We start from the raw sequence: 25400 nt of genomic DNA, 5'->3' as shown, positions 1-25400 counted from the left end.
TTTATTATTACGCATTGATCACTAAAGATTTCCAATATCTCATGAATTATTATTATTTCCAAATTATATTTTTAAAAAAAATCTTCTAAAAAATGTAGTTTTATTTTTATTCATTATTATTATTATTAATTTTTAAAAAAAATAATTTTCGCCTGTTACACGGTAGTCCACTCGTAATATGTTTAACGCATAACCCTTTTCACAAACTCGATTTATTCTGGCACTAATCACTCCAGATATGATTTACTTTGAAATTATTATATTAATCGCATCTCACAAATTTAACAAATTCACTTTGAAAATATGACCATTTTAATTACAACAAAACACAACTGGTATGGCGAAGCTGGATTTTCCTTCCATGTCATTACATAGCTCGTTAAAAATGACAAAACATAAAAACACATATCGGGTCTTATTTAACTAGCATAACCAAAATCAAATGTACAGAAAATTATTGACTACAAAGAAATATGAATGCATGCATGACTTAACGTACTACACTATATATACAAATTTACATCTCCAACAAACTGAATACATAAAAGACCCGATTATTTACATTGTTATATTTACTACTGTCCGTGCTACAAATTTAGGATGGGGTCGTTAAGCGACTCATCTTGTTACAGAAGGTAACCAAGTCTAATCAAATTATTCCCATTTTTCCCAATCACGATAACATTTCCCAAATATATTTTACATTATGTACTCATCTTAGTTTCTCGGTATTCCATTACAGCTTTGCAGATGAGAGGCTCCTTTCGGCCCCTCTCTGCATTTTACTCCTCCATTCTTGATGGCGTAGTTCCACAAAAGATTTCCTGGCACATTACCATTTTACACTAATACCTTAATTATCACCAAAACTTCACCATTGACAACGTTAACACTGAACACTTTAACTTTTATACAACAAATTAATATCCTAGACCCAAAAATTTAATATTTACACTATTTTAATCTTCGTCCAATTACCGCACAATGGACCTGGACACGTACGACGAGGTGTCAAATTTTACGCCCGTCGCGATTTATGTCGTCCGACGCGATACGCCCGTTTCATACGGCACTCTTGAAGTGTTCATGATAGCGGTTCGATATTGCAAAGTACAGGCTATTATTCCCTTAAAGTACTGTTCGTCACACAGTCAGTTACGTACGTACTTATTGTGGTACAATTTATATTACTCTCTTGCAGTGCAATTAATTTACTTCACCGATATTTATAACTGACAAACACTGTCCTACGTTAACTATTTCCAGTTCATGTTGCTTGAGCGCGATCACATTTTATAAACACTGGCGGATGCTCGCGCCATTAAATGTTGAGTTACTGTATGCCCGTAAAATTCGAAGTTAGCTGCGACCGACAGTTCAGCTCCAGAGATTAAGTTCAAGTGTGCTGGCGAGGATCCCTTGTCCCGTATATATGGATGAAGCTTTCTCCCGCGGATTCATTGACGTCATACCCCTGAGGGAGGGGGTGGAATTTTAATATCGGCATTTGCACTCCGAATTGGACGTTAACATTTACATCAAATTAATCCACTCCGCTAGCATATCTGCTGGATTAAATATGAACTCCTGGTGATCACAGATTTAGGAGATACGGGTGGATTTAGCTCCTCACATTTCGCGCCTTTGGAAGCGTCCCTCACAACGTGGTCTTCGTCCAGCTAATGAGATTCAAGCTGTCTGGTTTCCAAGAAATCCAGCCTCCAATTTATTTAATTTGCCAATAATGATTGATTATTTTTCCATGCGTGACATCTAATAAATTCATTACATCGATCCGTGTACTCACAATATTTTATTACTGATTAATTTTGAAGTTACGAGAATATCTCATCCATCATTCCTTAAGATGATATCCCTGAGTCTTCCATCAAATGTTTACGATTGGCCGGCAAGCGGTCACGTGATTTAAATCTCCACCTGCCCGAATCTAGGCTAGCGAATGTACTCGCAACCGCTGTAGATTTCCATGACGCCACGGAATTTCCGTCCTGCCAAAAATATCCCAGTACATTACTCATGTAGCGAGCTTCCTTTGTATCACCTACCCGCTTTCTCTTTCTGACCAAGACTTATTTGTAGACTTGTAAATCCTTGTTCGCCAACTAATGAGATCCCCTGCTGTGAAGTAGCTAAATGTTGGTGTGTCGAGCTAATCCGTCAGGCTCCAGTCTGTCGTCCTTCCTTCGCTCCTATTTCGACATTACATATATGAAATGTTTTCAACTACACTTCTGTATTTCAATAAATGTACCATATATTATTTTATCGATCAAATCATGATTGACTTTGGGCCTAAGTCACTCGGGTTCACTTTATCTAATTGAAGCTCACCAATTGCAGTTTCCGTTGAAGTCATCTGGTTTCCGTGGTTACTCGTTCTCTTCTTCTCGGTGTAGAATTGACTTCATGGACATCCTTCCTTCTCTGATGTGGTACGGGCTATCTGGACTAGCACTCCCTATTTGCCTAGTCTTTAAATTAGACATTGGCCCTATACTAGTAAAAACTGATCAGCGTTGATCGTAGGAGGAGTAAATTCAGAGATATGAATTTTTCCATGTTAGTAGATATCTCAATCCAACTGAGCTATACTATTTATACGGTACAGACTTGTACCAAATTCCATGGACTTGAACTAAACATAGTTCTTCGTCCAGAAGATTTACTGAGTATAACACAAGCCGTAAGCTTGTTTCGTCTCACGCAGATCCGATAACATTACCGCAGCTGAGTAAAGTGTTGAAGCGACAACACACTGTACAAAAATAACTATGTCTCGGAGAGACCACACACTGTCTTCTCACAACGTAAGGTTAAAGTCAAGAGTGTTAGCACGACCTGGGATAAATAAGCAAAATTTAAAGGAAATACTTACAATTATCCCAACCAAAAGGCCGTCGCTGATTGAGGAAGCACTGGGCACAAGAGGCCAAGCGAATCAACTTAAAATAAGTTTAACTAATTGGCTGAAATAATAATTCCTTGATCAATTTAAAGAAAACTTTAATAATTCAAAACATTTATAATTTACCGACCTCAAAATTATCCTTTTTTAATTTAATAATACGATAAATACTGAATACTATTCAGATCAATAAAAAATAACCCAGTAGAAAATTAAATTTTTTACATCAACAATTATTGAATGAAAACAGGAAACCTTTTTAGAATAATAAATAAACGTGGTTCAATTGAAAATTAAATAATTGAATCAACCATCATATATGGGCAATGAAAATCTATCTAATGGACTGTCTCGGTTTTCAAGGTTGCGTGAAAACAGTAAGAACCCTCGAAGCACACTTTGTCAGAAATCGAAGAAATAATACAAGAACGTGCAATAAAATCCAGAATTAGGATAAAATAATCCAATAGCGGCCAGAGACGATAACTAAAATCGAAAGAGTAAGTCAAACACAGCAGAAATCATCCCATGCACGCAAAAATTCCAAATCAGATGAATGTCAACACCACAATAATAAGCTGATACTCAAATGTCAGATTCAACACACCAACGCCCCCATTGCGTTTGCATTCTATTACACAGCTGTGTTATACAAGACGACCGCCATGATCAAATGAGAACACGATGTACCGAGTTAGTCATTAGATCAGCTTTCATTTAAGCCACTAGTTTTTCTTTTAATAGCCCGAAATGGCTTGAAAATATTTTAAATAATAAATATTTGATTATGTTTTAAAACAGGAAATGAAATAAAACCAAGCTTTTAAGGTTATATAATTAATTCGTACACCATCTTGTCGGAGCTCCTTGAACATAATTATTCCTTTCGTGCACGAAACCTAATATAACTGAATGCAGAAGCTAAAATTAACATATAATTATCTTCTTAAATTAAATTGAAACCCCAAACATTTTCACATTACAAGTTGACGACTATGACCTGTTTTAGACTCTAAAATTTTTTTTAACCACAAATGACCCAAAAATCACTTTTAGCAATTCTCACATATCGTAGACTTAAGTACTCAGCGTCTTAACATCATTAAATAACAGGATTAGTCCCTCAGTTTAAAACAGTCATGACATCCAATGAAGCTACTTACGAGGTCGGTGTTTACGAGAAATTAAATCATTCAAAAAAAACCACATCTTCGGCACTTATGCCAGATGGAGAATCCATCAACCGGTGTCAAATGTCCACACCATCTTCCCTTCTAGTAAGATAATTTGTATCTTTAAGCACAACCAGCAGAGATTAGCTCAACGCGTCTTCCAGTTTAAAGCCAAGAATCACAACAACTGCCCACGTTGATTGTTAGAGCCACCGTTCACGGCCGAGCAAGCTTATCTTTTGACGGCCAGATAGCAGCACCGACTAGTCACTTCGAATTATTAGTACTAAATCCACCACTAGATGGCTCACCATCAGCAATTAATGGAAAGGCCATACAGTCACGATATTCAACACGCGGAGATGCAGACAAATGATATGAACGCATGAATGTAATGGAGACAACATAGTACCATGGCGAGTAGTTATTCAAACTCCATTACAGTCTTAAAATCAATAACGTCGTTCAAAGTAGATTTTCACAGTAGAAGTTGCGATGTGAGTCCGTATCCGAGACTCCCTAAGTCCGTAACTCCGTATTGTATATCGAGGGTTGCTCCGCACTTGATAATATACCTGGGCTCTTCCCACTCTTGGTAACAGCTTAATCTCAGATCTCTTTATAACGAAGCATCTGATTCGTAGATCGCATTATCATCTCCCTCTTCTTTCTTCTTGACAAGACCAGAAGGCGTGGCGATGATGTATTCTGCTGGTATGCAAGCCTCGCGAGAGGGTCGCTGTTTACTGCCTCGGCTCATGAATTTAACCCAATGACTCATGTAATTTTCCCCCGCTATAAGAATAACCTTTTCCGTATTCACAAGTATGAGATGAAATGACAACAACTATGTCTCAACATATTGATCATATTTACAGTACATAATGAATTTCTATCCTACCTAATATAATAATTTAAATAATAAATGATGTCATAACTATATAATATGATTCCTTGTTTACAAATGATTGACGTAGAATAAATATGTTATTACGAATAATTGCCGATGGCGGATAAACTTGATATCAAATGATATCGCGTAAAATGATAGTGTATTAAATTAGTCTGGCTGGAGAAGCCTGGACGGTGTAACGGTTCAAATCCCGTTACAAGATGATATCTGTATTTTTATTATTGTATTATTATTATTATTATTATTATTATTATTATTATTATTATTATTATTATTATTATGTCCGTATTATTATGTTATCTGTGATATTGTTACTATTATTGTAATTATCCGTTTTATTCAATTCGATTTTGCAATTGCCTGTTGCTTGCAAGATTGTACTTAGATGTATGCATATATACGTATCTGTAGTATAACACTCAATACCTGTACAGTGAGAATTGTTGTATATATCAGAGATTGGAAGTGACGTTGTTATATTGCTATACCACTGGCGATTCTGCCAAGTCATCGCCGCGCCATGGCTACGGCATTGTATTTATTTAGATATGCGCTCACGGAGTTAGCCGCCTCCGGGCTATTTCACCACTGTGTGTAATATCTGTCGCGTAGGTGGGAGTATGTCATTGTTATTTCTGGAGATTACGTAGCGGTGTCAACCAACGTCTATATAAGGTGGGTGCATATTGTAGCGTCAGTCATTAGTTATACGGATGCAGTACAGTGAAGTAGTCTACTAGATCAAGAGGCCTTAGTTGGTCAGTCAACCAGTGTGAACGAGAGATGGTGAAGACTCAGTGTGCCATTATTGGTCATTGAGAGAGTGAGACCAAATGGTTGGTCCGTCACTTAGTTGAAGATACGGACGCAAGGGCTTACCATGGAGTCAGAGAGGGTAACCCTGGACCTGCCAAGAGGTCATACCATATTGACTTACAAAGAAGTCAGATGATATGGAGAAGAAGCAGCCACAAGGATGTATCACCAAGTTAGGCGTGACACATCTACAGTAAACACCAGATCAAAGGAATACGTCGTAATTACACTAAAAGTGTTGAAGGTACAGTCAAGTGAATAAGTGAGGGAAATATTTCGTATAAATTGTTAAATGTCCGGTCAAGAAGAATTCAAATTCATGCCTAGTTTCTTTCAGTTGCAATGTCATAATTTCATATTCTCATCTGTTTTATCGCAACAAGACTCACTATTTTTTGATATATTATTTAAAGAATATATATTGTTCTATCAAACGAATTCATAGTTTTATTTCAATGAAAGTAAAATATCTTAACCTCAAAATTAATGGGGAAACCGAACGCCAATCTCCTTTTCCCAGAAACTATATGGTATGTTGTCAAAAGTAAGCTTATTACCCCACACCCTAGAGATAGTCAAGAGTCTCATTCTATTATTGCTGTACTGAGTGACAGCTGGCGCCCTTCAAATAACGTATGTGTAGATTATCATTAAACACCCTGTTAGTTAGTTAGTAATAAATGTCCACAAAGTGTCGACGCAACGTGGGACTCGAATAAATTCAGAATCTGTTCTGAATGACAGCATATCATAGGTTCATTTGGGAAGAGTATGCACATTTAAGCCAACGGAATTATTACCGGTAAATTTCAGGAGTGTAATTTTGTGATATATATTTGTATTTTGGGGATATGTCAAGGGATTTGAAGAGGGAAATTAATTTGAGATCGCGGACTATTACTAGTGAACCAAAGATGGACACGGAAGACAGTAACAAGTCATGTGACGACGAGGTCATTGCTTCTGCGGACATCCAAGGTGAGATTGAAAATAGGGAGCAGGTGAGCACGATGGAAGGTTCTGAGATAATTCAGGAGAGTACAGAAATTGAGAAGCACGCTGAAACTCAAAAAGAGATCGCGGGGGGAATGAACCAAGATATTCTAAATTTGCTGATGGCCAGATTTACCGAGCTCAGTAATGAAAATAAGAAAGAGAAGGAAGAGATGAAAGAATTAATTAGTACTAATAATGAAAATAGTAAGGAAGAGATGAAAGAGATGAAAGAATTATTTAGTAGTAGTAGTGAAAATAATAAGAAAGAGATGAAAGAATTAATTAGTAATAATAATGAAAATTGTAATAAACAGATTAACTCCCTAAGTAGTAAAATGGTAGAAATGATTGATATTTGTAACAAAAATTTTAATGTGATCAATGATAAAATAGATGGGTTAAGTGAATCACTAAATTATAAAATAGATACTAAGATAGTAGAGGTAACTAATCAAATATCTAAGTTAGAAAATAAGTTAAACAAAGAGTGTGTAGACCTCAGAGGAGAAATGGAGTTGAATCGGAGCGATCTTCATACTCAAATTGAGCATGTCAAAGGAACATATACAGAGAATATCGTAGAATTAAGTAATAAGATTTCTAATATCCGGGAAGAAATTCACGAGATCACAGATAAAAGACTAGACAAGATCTATAATGCAGTGGGGCAAGATATGAGGGAATATGTCAGTAAGGTAGAAACGTTTGAAAAAGAGCTTGGGCAGATCAGAGAACTAAAGAACGAACAGGAAACTTGGTCGCAGAAGGTTACAGAGAAAGAGGAAAAATTACAGGAAGAATGAATGAGAATGCGGAGAAAGTGGCGGAAGAAAAAGTTTTGAATTGCCAGAGGGTACTACGGCAAGAAATGAGAGAATGTCCGATTACAAGAGAAATAGTAGTAACGAGTGGTTTATACAATAGGGACCAAGATTTGCCTAAGTTTTCTGGAAAACAGTTTAATCCTATGGAGTTTGTAAAACTAGTTGAGAAAAGATTTGCAAGTAAGTTGAGGAATAATATTTTTGAATGGGAATACGTGCTGGAAATTTTGTCTAATTCTTTCATCGGTGAAAGTAAAACCTGGTTTCAAGTGTAGCGTAATAATATGTCTAATATGGAAGAATTTAAAGAGAAGTTCATTAATAAATTTTGGGACGAGAATGTACAAGATCGTGAGAGAGAACGGATTATGCTTGGTAAATATAGACAACAGGAGGGAATGTCGATGACAGAATACTTTCTGACACACGTGCTTATATGGAAAAATCTTAATAGTATTGGTTCAGAAGTTGATATCGTAAGGATTATGTTAAAACATTATTCTGATAGGATTAGGGAAGCTGCGTGTATGCAGAAAGTCAGTACTATCAAAGAAATGGAGGTATTGTTAGATAGTTTTGAGGCTCTAAATAGTAGCATAGGGGGTAATCGACCGCAAAGTAGAACTGTAGAGGGAGCGGGAAACAGGTCAGATAATTATCAGAGGAGAGGTAACAATTATGAACAGCCGAGGGCTAATAGAAATTTAAATAGCGATAGAGGTCAGCAGAATTACCAGAGAGAATCGGAAGATGGGAGGCGTGCAGATGTGAATTATGTGAGGAATTATAGACAGAATAGCTGTAGAGGGAATAATTATGATCAGCGGACGACTCATAGACATTTCAATAGTGATAGGGTTCAGCAGAGTTACCAGGGGCAATCCGGAGAAGGAAGGCGAGGAAACTTTATAGGCCAAAGTGACCGAAGGCGTGAGGATTTAAGTCATCAGAGGGAGAGTAATAGGCCAAATACGAATGGTATTCAGGAATAGTCATCGAGCCAGAGTAACTCACAGGGAATCGGGTTAGTTAAGTTGACAGGCCGAAGGCAGTAGTTGAACAGGTATGTAGTATAAGTTGTTATGTAGTGAAAGTAGATATAAGAGTAGCGTGATTGTGACCTGAGTAATGTTAAGTGAGATATTTAAGTGATGACGTAGTCATAGGTATGAAGTAATTCATGGTAGCAGTAAGTTAGACGTAAGAAGTGTTCTGGTAAGTGATGTAAGTACTTGTAATGCTGAGAATATACTGTAAGCAGTGAGGTAGTCGATGATGGAAATTGTGATGTAAAGAAGGTACTATTTTATAACAGCCGTTGAGTAAGTCAAAGTGAGTAAATAAAATGATAGCGGTACCAATTACGATAGAAAATGAATGTAACTTTCTACCATGCCTTGTTGTGCCAAATCTGGTGTATTCAGTTATTTTAGGAGCTGACTGGCTTACAAATTATGGAAGTAGAATAGACTTTGATTTAGGTAGTGTGTGTTTGTTCTGGGAATAAAACTAGCAAAGAAGTACGTGGTAATTATGATGGTCTGAGGTAAGTGTGTTGGTGACGTGTGTTCTTTAAAATATATGAGAGGTAAGTGAAGTTGTTCCTAGTGAGAGGAAATGTTTTGTTGGGTGTGTTACGTGCCTGTACGACCAGTATCCGAGGGATAGTCGGTATGAGGCAGTGACGTGAGGTAATTTGAGTGAATTACAGGAGGAGTAAGTGTGTTCGATGTTAGGTAAGCATCGAGATGTATTTAGTGGTAAGTGAGGAAGAACACGTATATGAACATAAATTTGTAGTAAATGACCAATGATCGTTTGTGGGAGGTAAGTACCCCATTCAACTTAAATGTGTTAGTGAAGTCTAGAACAAATAAACATTATGCTGGATTACGGAATAATTGAACCATCTTGTAGCCATGGTATTGAACCTTTAATTATTGTTGCCAGGAAGGATGGATTTGTTGAGATGTAAGTTAATAAGGGCAAAATTGATTCGTTTGAGTGACAGAGTGCTACTCAGAATTCCATTTTCATCATCTGCAGGGGCGGGAAATATGTTGAAGTTATTCTTTTGTATCAGGGGTATTTCACTATTGTGAACCGTATCGGGGAGTGTGCATATTCTTATAAATTCAGGAAGGGGATATTGTCGCTATTTATAGTATTATACGTATATGTAAAGAATTCACGTGAGATTTGTTGAGGTAATAATATGATTAATTTTGTGAGAAACTGGCAAAATAAAACTAACATCTGCAATTTGCGTGTGAACCAAATGTCGTATTGGTATTGTGCCATTTCACCGTTCTATAGTTGCAGTATTTGGAACAAAAATGGCGCTCCGGCTATTAACGGATCAGTATAAGAGCAATTAGCAGCGGTACGAGCTGAAGAGACAATAAATTCAACCGGCAATCACGGAAAGAACCTCTTTTAGAAGGCGGTGCGAAAGAATGACGAGAGCGGATTATTTAAACCGATTATTGAAAAAAAAAAGTCTTCCATTAGAACAAATCTCAATTGAGCACTGCATCGAAGAAAGACGGAATCGCTTAAAGAAACCAACTACTTATCGGATTCTTTAATCAACTATTGGAGATAAGATCAAATCTACGATAATCCGTTAAACATCAGCTGTGATTGACATATACGTGAGATTATAGACCAGCTGTTAAGAAACGTCAAGTTGGATCTGTACTACGTCACGGTTGGGCTCGGAACATTGTATTTTCCCGATACTGCATAACGTTAAGAGAGCTGAATTATACGGAAAATAGAGTGCAATTCTAAAAGCACGAAGAATTTCACACCGTTTCGGCGAGTAAGGCAGTTGAAATAAGACGATATTTAGAGTCTTATAAGCAAATTAGACGGACCAGAAAACAAATATATTTTTCGCATTAGCACTACTAAGTAGATTACAGCATGTATAAATCAACTAATGCCTTGTGTTATTCTGTCCTTGACGCAATGAAGACCACCATGATGTTCTAAGAAGCTGAGGCAAAGACTACTCTGGCTATGGTGACGCTTCACGAGATGGATGATCCAGGAGGGCAGTAATCAGCTGTGATGACGAGATGGACCCGATTACCTAAGCCGAACCATGGAGCGAGGCCTACCATCCCATGACGATCAACAGCGAGATGGATGTCAATATCCAATAAGCAAAGTTAAGTCCCCATTTGAGTCGTGTCGTAAATAGAAAACCTTATTCTTTTGGTTAATATATAATGTGCATTATGACATTGTGTGTGCGTAGTTAATATACGAGTGTACTTACAAGGAAATAGGTATTCATCCAAAGTTACCGTAAATCCCAGACATAGGTGTGAAATACCAGTGAATGCCGTTCGTAAGTTTGTCAATATGGTAATGGAGAAGTGAGTGATATTTTTCTTGATTCGTTGTCAGTGAAGTGTTAGAATATTAAGAGGAAGCTAATATTTATATGCGTGATGGCTTTAACAAATAACAAGCGTAAAGATCGTATTTAGGGAATGTCACAATAAAATATAGTGGCACAGTTTTAAGGTTACGATGTGCTGTTCTTTGATACTATGACAGTGATGATAATGATTTTTATATGTGTAGGTTATGGCACATATATTGCGCATTTTGATGAAACGAGTGTTTTGATTATGAATGCTACGCGATAATGGAAGTGTTAAATGGTGAATGTAATTAGCATATGAGTTGATGGTATATTTTGATGGTGATAGTTATTGTTATTTAGGAAGTTGGTCATAGTATTTCTTCGAGAGATGGTAGTATGTGTAGGTTGCACATGCTAAGGTATAGGTATTGAAACGTACTGTTTCCGATTGCTATTTTATTCCCTAATATATATATATAATACAGATTAGGATACGATCTCAATGCCATCACTATAGAATTAATTGAGTAATTAGGATCATCAGAAGAGCCGAGAGGTCACTTACGTCAATATTTAGGCCTTCACTGACATATCTACGATTGTTTTCATGAATTCTCACTTACGGCAATTTAACTTATGATTTTATGGGAGCAGTTTAATACATCACTGGTAACTTAGTCTTTCATATGTGGATTTTAGATGAAGATAGAGTCTTCCTATGTGTCAATTTTTCCACCTATGGTATTATTTGTTGGAAGATTAATTAAATGCACTTGGTAATGTTATATTAAGTCATATACGCACTTTAACTGAATTTTTACCATGAATTAAAATAATAATTGATTGATTTAGCCACATAAGCCTTACGATGGAATTAATTTGAGATTACTTACGACTTAAAGTGGACTTAGATTTGCTTATATGGAGGCCAACGAGGATGAAATATGAAACATAAAATAATTTGGAACCTCAAATAGAGAAAATCCCTAATGGACAGACATTAATCTTCTCACACGATTTTTCTACTGTGCGTGGACATTGATGTGAAGTGTTTCAACCGAGTGATATGCATTTCTTTTATTGCATATGAATTTAGGTTCAGACGATTGAATTTTGGTAATTTTAAGAAGCAACCTAGCTTAATATTGAAAGATTCCAGATCTTAATTAATTAATTAATTAATTGATTGATTAATCATTGGCCATTTCTTTGCGTTTTTCACATTTTCAATTGGAATTCAATTTGAACATTGTATATAGTAGGGAATATAGCTTATTTTACTTAAATCTTTTGGATGCATCCAACTTTTACAATTATGTAGAATGATTTTACTTGATTATATGATTTGCTTATTTTCTTTTCATTTAATTTTTTTGGATATTACTTAATTATGATACAATTCTTTGACAGGCCAGGACTAGGATACAGATGAATGAGGCCTAATTTTATTTATTTATCAGAGGTTTTTCTAAACCTATTTTTCTTCAAGGCAACATAATTGCGTCATTTAGAGATGCTGAACGCGTAGGAAACCAACCACAGTGTATAAATAATTTTTCAAGACATTCTATCCTAATTTCAACTCATACTTAGACCACTGTATGAATAAAAGCTGAGTAGTGAAAACATTAAATTCTTTCAATGTCTATCTAGAATAAGTACTAGATATAAGCTTATAATGACTAATTTTGATTGTGATTATGATGATGACATGTACGGAGTTCTTGACAAGCCATGATAATCTGATTTTTACGATAAATTCCGGTATCATACAATTACGGTATCCGACTGATAGCGTGTTGAAGACGTTCATCTACGTAGGTTGGGATTTACCTTAAGCCATAGGTGTTCTTTCTCACGCGGAACTCACAACCCAGCAATAGTTGGCAGATGGAATTATTATTAAGAGCTAGTCTGGAAACTCGTATATCCCACCTGGACGCGGGTTGGTGCAGTATATTGGAAGAATAAGTGCTACATTGTCATGTTCTGTGTGACAAAACGGAGAACAGGACATTGGACAGTTATCTGCGATAACAATATGCGAGAAAATTTCTCATATAAGTGAATTTTCACAAAATGTTTAAAAAAAGGAGAATGTAGTGTAATCATTTAAAATTATTTGTGTGTGTTAAATTAAGGGCTATGCTCTTGTGAATTGTATGAGAATGGGACACTGGAGAGTTATCTGTGATGACAATGTGCGAGAAAAATTCTCATATATGTGATGTATTATAAAATGTATAGATGCTGAAAAAGAAAATTATTGTTGTATACTCATTTAAAGTGTTTATATGTGTTAGTGTTATATTATGTTGTTCATAAATCAATCGATTCTTTGTTCTTCGATTTATTTATGAGGGAGGCGAATTGTAACGGTTCAAATCCCGTTACAAGATGATATCTGTATTTTTATTATTGTATGATTTTATCTGTATTATTATTATTATTATTATTATTATTATTATTATTATTATTATTATTATTATTATTATTATTATGTCCGTATTATTATGTTATCTGTGATATTGTTACTATTATTGTAATTATCCGTTTTATTCAATTCGATTTTGCAATTGCCTGTTGCTTGCAAGATTGTACTTAGATGTATGCATATATACGTATCTGTAGTATAACACTCAATACCTGTACAGTGAGAATTGTTGTATATATCAGAGATTGGAAGTGACGTTGTTATATTGCTATACCACTGGCGATTCTGCCAAGTCATCGCCGCGCCATGGCTACGGCATTGTATTTATTTAGATATGCGCTCACGGAGTTAGCCGCCTCCGGGCTATTTCACCACTGTGTGTAATATCTGTCGCTAGGTGGGAGTATGTCATTGTTATTTCTGGAGATTACGTAGCGGTGTCAACCAACGTCTATATAAGGTGGGTGCATATTGTAGCGTCAGTCATTAGTTATACGGATGCAGTACAGTGAAGTAGTCTACTAGATCAAGAGGCCTTAGTTGGTCAGTCAACCAGTGTGAACGAGAGATGGTGAAGACTCAGTGTGCCATTATTGGTCATTGAGAGAGTGAGACCAAATGGTTGATCCGTCACTTAGTTGAAGACACGGACGCAAGGGCTTACCATGGAGTCAGAGAGGGCAACCCTGGACCTGCCAAGAGGTCATACCATATTGACTTACAAAGAAGTCAGATGATATGGAGAAGAAGCAGCCACAAGGATGTATCACCAAGTTAGGCGTGACACATCTACAGTAAACACCAGATAAAGGAATACGTCGTAATTACACTAAAAGTGTTGAAGGTACAGTCAAGTGAATAAGTGAGGGAAATATTCCGTATAAATTGTTAAATGTCCGGTCAAGAAGAATTCAAATTCATGCCTAGTTTCTTTCAGTTGCAATGTCATAATTTCATATTCTCATCTGTTTTATCGCAACAAGACTCACTATTTTTTGATATATTATTTAAAGAATATATATTGTTCTATCAAACGAATTCATAGTTTTATTTCAATGAAAGTAAAATATCTTAACCTCAAAATTAATGGGGAAACCGAACGCCAATCTCCTTTTCCCAGAAACTATATGGTATGTTGTCAAAAGTAAGCTTATTACCCCACACCCTAGAGATAGTCAAGAGTCTCATTCTATTATTGCTGTACTGAGTGACAGCTGGCGCCCTTCAAATAACGTATGTGTAAGTAAGCAGGTAACAAGTAAGTGTGAGTACAAGGTTCGACGAGTGTGTATTTTATATAATGAATATTAATTTTCAGATTTTCCATTTTAAATGCAGATATTAAAATTTTTAAGTTGAATGCAGGTTTATATAATGTTTCAAAAAATAGTCAGCGACTTAAGAAATCCACAACGGTTACAATGTTATGGCTCACAAATTCGTCTCGCCCTCTTGGCGAGTGTCGTGAGGATGCCATGTTTTTGTGCTGGATGGTGGTTGAAGTTTGAAGTTTGAAGTCTGTCAGGCATAATCTTGTAAGAAACTTGTGCCTCTGAGAGGCTGGACTATATTCACGTTTTAGAGGTTAAAACTCCTAGACGATGTAAGTGGAGCAAACATGCTGTTATAAAATAGTGTACCTGCCTTGTATATTATCGTGTTGATAATTCTCCCTAGTTCCTGTACCTGATTGTTTTTGGACTTATAGACCACTGTTGTTATCAAATCAAGAAAGAAGGAAGGAAAGAAATAAAATTTCAAAATTTAGTGCTTTAATTTTGTTGTGTTCATTTCCTTGTCCGCCCATTCACCCCGGCACCTTCTTACACCTCAGCGTTCCACAACATTCACGCAGCAATTATTATTATTATTAATGATTTTTATAGTTTTCACTTTTTAAAAATAGTCAAAATGGTTTTCTGAAGACAGTAATGCCTAGTGCTATAAAAATAGAACAAAAGCATTCAAAAATATTTTCCCTGCAGTTTTTGTCACAGTGAATGAACTATATTTCGAAAAGTGATTGTGAAAATATGTGCACAAAACAACTAGGACCCCTCCCCAATCCCAGTCCTCCTCGAAACATCTCCACCTCTTCTTATGAACATAGTTTTATGTAATTGTAGCTCATGTTTATTCCCAATATGTCCTCTACATAAATGTCATGTCAATCAATGCTGAGGTATTTTGATATGATACTTTCACAAATGGACGAACAGACAGACAAAACAAAATAGAAACCGAAGGTGGAATTAGTCAGTGGACATATCGGAGATTTTTTAAGAAATGAGTCAAAAATTAGGAATGAACTGTAGTAGTATAATTGGACAGTTCTGCCGCCTCCTCCTCCTCCCGCGGGAAATTTGAATTTTGGCGGGAAATTTGAATTTTGGCGGGAAATTTGAATTTTGGCGCGAGATTTGATTTTGTAAACAAAGCCACGTGCGTTTTGACAGCTGTCATCGACAACAACGCATCGCTAACCTCACTGCTGCCATCTTGACGGGCCTAAACCTCAGTGGTACCAACTTAACCTAACTAGCGGGAGGTAAACAAATCCACGTGTTTTTGACAGCCACGTGCTTTTTGACAGACAACAACGTATCGCTAACCTCACTGCTGCCATCTTGAAAGGCCTAAACCTCAGTAGTACCAACTTAACCTCACAAGCGCGAGATAAACAAAGCCACGTGGTTTTTGACAGACAACAAGGCATCGCTAACCTCAGTACTGCCATCTTGACAGGCCTAAACCTCAGTAGTACCAACTTAACCTAACTAGCGCGAGATAAACTAATCCACGTGTTTTTGACAGCCGCGTGCTTTTTTGACAGCTGTCATCCGCCATCTTTAAACTACAGAGCACCGTGCTTCCCTCTTTATCGCAGTAGCTGCAAATTCGTCACCTGTCATCGGCAGTGCTGCCATCTTGACGGGGCTAAACCTCAGCGCTACAAACTTGACCTCACTAGCGTGAGATAAACAAATCCACGTGCTTTTCTGACAGCTGTCATCCGCCATCTTCAATCTATAGAGCACAGTGCTGCCCTCTTTAGCTACTTACCTTTGAAATGTGGTGGCGGATAATTTGAGAAATGCTTTTTGACAACAGCCATCTTTGAGCACCGAGCTGCCCTCTTTAGCTAGATACCTTTGAAATGTGGTGGCAGGCAATTCCACGTGACAGCAGACATATTTAATCAAGAGAGCACTGTGCTGCCCTCTTTGTGGTGGCGGGAAATTCCACGTGCTCTTGTTTGGGAAACAAACTCACGTGCTTTTTTCTGACAGCTGTCATCCGATATCTTGCACCACAAACCTCAGTGCTGTACTCTTTAGCTAGATACCTTTGAAATGTTGTGGCGGCAAATTCTACATTCCCTTGTTTGGAAACAAACCTAGGCGCTTTTTTGACAGTTATCATCCGCCATCTTTAATCTAGAGAGCACCGTGCTGCCCTCTTTAGCTACTTACCTTTGAAATGTGGTGGCGGCAAATTCTACGCGCTCTTGTTTGGAAACAAACCCATGTGCTTTTCTGACAGTTGTCATCCGCCATCTTTAATCCAGAGAGAACAGTGCTGCACTCTTTAGTTGAAATGTGGTGGCGGCAAATTCCACGTGCTCTTGTTTGGAAACAAATTCTACGTGCTCTTCAGCTGTCATCCACCATCTTTAATCAAGAGAGCACCGTGCTGCCCTCTTTGTGGTGGCGGATAATTTGAAAAATTATTTTTTGACAAGCAGCCATCTTTAATCCAGAGAGAACAGTGCAGCCCTCTTCAACTACTTACCTTTGAGGCGGTTAATTTGAAAATGAAAAGAGCATCGTGTTGCTATCTTGTTGGTAATTTTAACGTCACAGCTGTCATCCACCATCTTGCATTGCTAACCTTAGTGCTGCCCTCTTTAGCTACTTACCTTTGAAAAAAATCTATTTGACAAGCTGTCATCCGTCAACTTGCATTGCAAACCTCAGTGCTGCACTCTTTAGTTGAAATGTGGTAGCGGATAATTTGAAAAAATCTTTTTTGACAAGCAGCCATCTTTAAACTACAGAACACCGTGCTGCTATCTTTATCGTAGTAGCGAGCAATATAATATCTAGATGCTTTTCTAACAGCTGTCATCCGCCATCTTGCATCGCAAACCTCAGTGCTAAACTCTTTAGTTGAAATGTGGTGGCGTATTATTTGAAAAATCTTTTTGACAAGCAGCCATCTTTAATCGAGAGAGAACAGTGCTGCCATCTTTAGCTACCGCCATCTTACATCGCTTACCTCGGTGCTGCACTCTTTAGTTGAAATGTGGTGGCGGATAATTTGAAAAAATCTTTATGACAAGCAGCCATCTTTAATCCAGAGAGAACAGTGCTGCCATCTTTAGCTACCGCCATCTTACATCGCTTACCTCGGTTAGAGTAAGCACGTGCTGCAGTGATGACGTTATTGTGCATGTTTAGACCTGATCGTTTTTCTTAAGAGTAAGTGGTGTAAAGAAATGCAAATAAGTACGACATTTTTGAATGCGATCGAATATTTATTTACAAATGTACTACAACAGTGTTCGTTTTTGCTGCTGACAAGGTTGGTATGCTTCTTAACAACGTATGCTTCTGAAATGCCTCCTGCAACATTCAAATTAAACAAAACATTTAGAAATATATTATACTAAGTATGTTATGCTTTACAGAGAAGATCATATACTTCTTACCTTGTTGTTATTCCTTTTCGGAATCATCATCATCATGAGGTACTAGAGAAAGTTCATTCATACACTGTGTACAGTGTTCCATCCTCGGATTTGGTCCATCCCAATCATCATCACCATTTTCTCCTCGATGCTTGTAATGTCGTTCACAAGTTCTGCATAAAGCTACTTCGATCGACATCTTACTATGTAAAGGAAGGATTCCCAAAAATTATGTACGTAAGAGGCAGCGTACGTAGATAAAAATCCTGGTGGTAAGTATTGAATAAGATGTTTCGGCGTCAACGATCTATGTTTATAGAACATCTTAATAGCCTCACTCACTCGTGTAAGATAAATAAGATGTTGCGTATGAGCATGCAAACAGCATGCACATTTACAGTTTTGTTCCATAGCGTACTCTGTCGAAGCACACACTAATGAAAATGATAAAGATCTATTCTTCTTTATAGTCTAGTAACAATATTCGTTAGCGGGTGGTAAGTAACATCACTCATATGAATAATAAGACAATAGGCTGCTGTGTTAGCAGGAATGTTTTCAGATGTTTCAAATTCTAAACGAATATCAACTGGAGATTCTTTTATAGATTCTTCATGATAAGAGCAGTCTATAACTACAATCGGTGCTTTATTTTTAAATTCTTGAGGTGTAAATAGCGGACGATCTTCTTTCTGATAATACGATGATTGAAATTTACAAAACATGTCATAGAGCATCCCAAACTTATTTTTCTCAAAGTTAATGTCTATATTTTCGCAGGGATACGTAATTCCGTTGAGATATAGTCTAACGTGTCTTAATTTACAGTGATCAAACAGTGAGTTATCTTTTTCGTGATTGAATTTACGATTAGTTTGAAATCCAAAAATAATGTACAAGGGCTTCTCAGTAAAACGTGATGTTTTAACAGCCCAGCTATGCTTGTTTGTAGATGGTAACACATGATATTCATGCAGCTCCCAACTTCTAAAACGTATAGGTAATGGCGTATCATTTTCTACAATCTTGAGCAATCGAAGTTTTTCACGATCAGATAAGGTTACATGTGGAATCCGCCACAGTATACGATGCAGTGTTATTTTCGATTCTACTGGTGTTTCTACTGCTTTAAGAGAATTGTAATCACTTCGATCACGGATTGGAATAAGCTCTTGTTTTGCGTTGATTATAATACGTGTAAAGTCTTCTGCGAATCCAAAAATATGTTTCAGTGATAACATACCCGTAAGAGTTCCATCCTCATTAATCATCCAGTTGTTAGTAGCTTTTGGACACCATCCAGCCAGCCGCAAAAGATTACTTTCTTCATCACAGAATGAAGGGTAGAGTTTCATTGCACTTGTAATGCCAACATTCTTCGATCGATCTATTTCAACATTATTTACTTCATATCGCGCTTCAGAAAAGAGAAAAGCTAGAGCATGGTTGTTTAGTTGTGAAGTGCTTGGTCCACTTCCATCAGACTTTTCTAGTCGTCCTTCAATACAGAGGTAGCTTTCGTGTGGTAAGGTGTATACATCTTGCTGATTAATAATAAAACGAATTTCATCATTGTTATTTAATCCAAACGTAAAAGGTTGATAGGAATGAAGCTCACTTCGTACTACACCTTCACGACTTTCTACTGTATTCGTAATGTCTAGCATTTCTTCCATTCTGTTGTAGTAGTGTATATCCTAAATCTTGGAGTATCTGCTTATGGGTATCTGTTAACTCGATGAGTCTCTGCACACATGTAGTATGTCTTCGGAATGTACACCGTGTTTTATAGATGGTTTTCATACTGGTTTAAGATGTAGTTTGTAAGCTACGTATGCGTGCTGATCTAAATGAATAAGCTGATTATGTTTATTTACAAGTCTAAGAGTAATGTTGCTAATGTGTTTTACAGACACAGGATGATAAAGAACTACTGCTGGTTTCTCACAAATAGTATATCCACGTTCCTCTGTAACAATAAAGTCGTGCAGGACGTGCGAAGTTTGTAGATTACTATTCAAGTCTGTAATAATATTACAAGTAATGTTCACATTATAATCATCGAAGAGTTTTATAGGTTGATCAGACTCGTAACGTACGTTCGGTAGGAGCTCCCTCGATGAAAATCCAAGCAGTGGTCCAATCGAATCAGGTTGTGATTTGAAGTCAATCTTAAATGATGATTCAATAACACATTTATGTGTGATGTTGCTTATAGGGATTGAGAACTTGTAATTATGATTACTAAAACTATCTTCCCCAAACTGATCAATTAACGTACTTTCAATATAGTCGTGAATATCGTCTACTGTATAACTACCTGAGGGTAGTGTTAGCACATACTCATCGTAATAGAACTTGTTTACACCATCACGCACATTATAGATTTTATTGTAGCTTTCAAACGATACTAGTCCAAGACTATGCTGCTGATAGCTAAGTTCGATTGGTGGATTAAAATAGACGGTTGTTTCAGGTCCTTCTCCACGTACAGCAAACGTTCTTTCACTGTTCGTCATCACGTAGACACTGATGCACTTTCTCTACTGTCTGGGTTTGATATAAGAACATAAGACATAATCGTCCGCACATGCGTGTATTAAAGTTTTGCACACGGTTTTTATTGTAAACAATGTCTGCACTGCTTCCGAAATAACGTATGAGCTCAAAAGGAGGAGGTAAGTCTCCATAGCTATCAAAATACCATACTTTAGATTTACGTTTTACATAAGCAACGTAATGAGTTCCAGTTCCACGACTGTCGTCCAAGTTAATTACGGCACTTTCACGTTCACGTGGGCGCGCTGGTAGTTGATCGCGCATATACACTCCTCGAAAATAATGAATTCCTAGTTGTTTAGCAAACGTAAAAACTTCATCATGCGTTAGAGTTCGATACGGCAGTGCATTCAGTAGACGTTTTTTGGAGAAATGTAGATACCAAGCCCTTTCTTGTATGGCGCTAGCTTTATGTTCACACCTTTGCCTCGTAACGCAATTGCCTCCATCGTCTTGTTATGACGTACACTCTCTTTCAACTGTTGTTTCGCTTCTTCTACAGCTTTGACAGTTCTCGCTACAGCACTAGCACCACCTAGCAATGACCCTAAAGCTGCTAAGCCAGCAAACAGCGCAGGAAGAAATCCTCCTCGTTTTGGTACAGGAATAATTCGTGCACGTTTACTAAATATTGCTCTGCACTTTGGAGAAATTCTCGCTCTTGCTGCGCGTAACGCCTTAGTAATAGCTACACGAGGATTGTATTCCCCTCGAATAGCTTTTTGCACAGCCCTTATAACATCTTTCCATCCAACAGTTTTTACTTTCTTCTTCTTCTTCATGTCGTTTGGATATCGTTGTTTCACCATGCTGGACACGTCTTTACTAGTCAAGAGCAAATCATAAACTAACCGTTGCCTCTTTTTTCGTTTAATATATATATTACTATTACGTACTTTATGATTCAGTTATCATGAAGATTATAAAGCAGCAAGACACACTACCTGTCACCGACATTGTACCACATCTCTTACCTAGTTCTAGTACAACTACAAGAAAACGTCATGGAACGTTGTTTCCTTTTACTGTTCGATGTATTATGTCAGGTCCGTCGGGATGCGGGAAAACAAATCTTTTACTCACACTTATTACTTCTGTAAATGGTGTACGCTTCGAGAATATTTACGTTTTCGCGAAGTCACTCTATCAGCCGCTATATTCTATTCTACAAACTGTAATGCACGATCTAGTTAAAGATGGAATAAGATATTTTAAATTTAATTCGCATGAGCAAGTACCATCACCAGACGATGTGCTTCCTAATTCTATTATGATCTTTGATGATGTCACAACAGAACAGCAAAACGTTATTCGTGCATTCTTTAGTATGGGTCGGCATAAATATGTTGATTGCATCTATCTGTGCCAAACCTATTCTCGTGTGCCTAAGCAGTTGATACGCGACAACGCAAATGTTATTATGCTTTTTCGGCAAGATGAGCGCAACATGCGACATGTGTATAACGATCATGTTAACACTGATATGACATTCGATGACTTTAAACGTATGTGTGCTAAATGTTGGTCATTACACCGTTACAGCTTTTTAGTTATTGATAAAGAAAGTGATGTACGGCATGGACGATATCGCATGGGTTTCGATCATTTTATATGCATTAACACAGAATTACAGTAACTACTTGATTAAAAACCATCATCGTGTTAACATCTAGCAAGGAGATCACAAAACATATCATCCAAGCTCGAAACAATATTCGACGGAAATTTAAAGAGCTTAAACGTATTCAAGCAGACAGGGATTTATTTTTAAAAACACAACTAAGTACACCACTCAAAGAAATTTTTAATTCTACTTCATTACCGCAGTCTACTTCAAGTTTTGCTTCTATGCAAACATCATATCATAAAGAGAAGCATGAAGAAGAAGAAGAAAAGCATGAACAAGATAAGGAAGAGAAGAAGCTGGATGTAGATCAAGAAGAGGAAGAGGAAGATAAGGAAGAAGAAGAAGAAGAACTTAATGATACATCACCATCTAAGCGTGTTGAGTTTTTAACTACAGATGTTATTGCTGAAACACCTACTACATCGACGCAAAATCTACCATCTTTGTCTGAGGTTATGATTACACCAGAGTATCGCAATCAGTTTAGAACTTTTATTCAAGATACCTATGGATCTCTCTTTGCACCTTATTGCACCCGTCCACCTCCCGAGTCCCAGACTAGCATTTATCTCAGGGGTGTCGGTTCATTATTTAAATCATCAAATATATATATAACGGCATAATAGAACACGGGGATGAACGGAGCAACTTAAAATTAAAATGGGGAAGGGTCGATTGTAACTTGAATTTAAGGACTCCATGATAGGACTAGGAAGTGACTGTTACTTTAAAAAGGGCATCATCTAACTACAATAAAAAGATTATGAGAGTGGTTTCCTTTGAAATAATTTGCCAGAAGGAGCGGTTTATTACGCCATCTGACGTATGAAACTTTGATACATTTGGCAACGATATTTGAATTTCCACACATGTTACATACATAAATCACTTGCCATACCGCAAGTGGTATCAATATCTTGCTGGGTTGCTTCTGAAATAAAATGACATTTTGGAGGTATAATTTCCGGATCGATTCCATTTGAATCGAACCGTTGTTCAAAGATATAGCTTCCTTCTATCGGGAGCCCGAGCATAACCCATGTTACGGTCGGCTTCTCGATTTAACTAAGATGATGTACTCCGGCTATATACATTTTTCCGAGACCGGTACTCGGACTGGGTAATGTTTCTCGTGAATTGCGAAAACTGGATTCCACGGACAGTTCCTATCTTACGATATCCAGCTGATGCCATACCACTGATTTAGCATTTATATTTTATTTACATGTGATTTGAAATGTTGCAAAGTAGCCTCAATAGACTACTGACACAGATGAGATAACGAGAAGCGGTTGGGAAATACCGTGGCAATGCCCCCCCTCGCATCGCGAGCGAAGTAAACAAACACGCCAAGTCGTAACATCGTCCCATACGGAAACCGTACAATAAAGAGGTACCAAATGACTCTAATATTATCATTCTCATTATACGAACATACGAATAGAGGGATGTTGTCACCAAACAATTTAATCCACGAAATTATCATCCTTGAAATTATTATTATTATTACTATTATTATCAACGGTTCCTGGCACTGTCACGTTTGATTAATATCGTCATTATTATGCGGGATGCAAACACAAATGGTTATTACTGTTATTATTATTATATCCCTCTCGTGGTTATTATTATTATTAATGAATAGGTGACTCAAGATTTTATTATTATTATTCACGTCACTTAAGAGGTTATTATTATTAATGGACCGGTCACTTCCGCCAAAATATATTAGGATATCGGTCGCAATTACAAACATTTCACTGATCAACCAACGACATCATTACAGTTATTATTATGACAATTATTATTAATCTGACCGCGATGATTTAACATCGTCCTTACATTATTATTATTATTATTATTATTATTATCGGTTGCATATTATCATTTAGATTCCCGTTTAACATCTTTATCAACGCTCATTTAATTAAGGCGGTCCAATCCTTTATCTGCAATATTTATTATTATTATTATCACGACATCATGATTGTCCTCGCTCGTCATTACAATGAATACAATATACGACCATTTCTGTGGAATCTGAACTCTCATTATCCTTAGATCCGTTATATCTCAACGAATAGCTGTGCAGTCTATTTATTTCGTACATGCTGTCACGGGTTCGAATGCTCCCCGCTATGTAACTCAGTCTTTCTCTGTGACACTGCCCGTACATTTTACACTCATTTCAATATCCTAAGTGTCTCTCGTACAGAATTTATTTTCCCCTCTATCTCAATATTCCTCGATTCATTTATTTCTCACAGAATTATCAACTGACTTATTTATTCATTTCTGACATCGTACTACCTTTTATTATGTGACTGCAGATTCTCTCACATTTTCTATCTCATTTTGATCTACGCTTTAGTTCATTATCCACAAATAATCGTAACATCTTGAAATTATATTTACCAAAATTTGACAATCATGGTCTCGTAATATTAGTCCTACGTGTTCCGGCTAATGAATCGCAACTTTAAAACGCGATATTTATACGAAAAATATATTGGACCGTAATTTAAACCACACGTTCATTAACATGTACGGATTATTAGCACCGATCTACATTTCAATATTATTAATTGACCAAATTAAATTATCCAAATTATATTTTAAAAAATATCTTCTTCAAAAAAAAGTAGTTATATTATTTATTTATTATTATTATTATTTTAAAAAAATAATAATTTTCGCCTGTTACACGGTAGTCCACTCGTAATATGTTTAACGCATAACCCCTTTCACAAACTCGATTTATTCTGGCACTAATCACTCCAGATATGATTTACTTTGAAATTATTATATTAATCGCATCTCACAAATTTAACAAATTCACTTTGAAAATATGACCATTTTAATTACAACAAAACACAACTGGTATGGCGAAGCTGGATTTTCCTTCCATGTCATTATATAGCTCGTTAAAAATGACAAAACATAAAAACACATATCGGGTCTTATTTAACTAGCATAACCAAAATCAAATGTACAGAAAATTATTGACTACAAAGAAATATGAATGCATGCATGACTTAACGTACTACACTATATATACAAATTT

This window comes from Anabrus simplex, chromosome 1, assembly GCF_040414725.1.
Source record: "Anabrus simplex isolate iqAnaSimp1 chromosome 1, ASM4041472v1, whole genome shotgun sequence".
NCBI classification, from domain to species: domain Eukaryota; kingdom Metazoa; phylum Arthropoda; class Insecta; order Orthoptera; family Tettigoniidae; genus Anabrus; species Anabrus simplex.
This window is presented reverse-complemented; position numbering follows the sequence as displayed.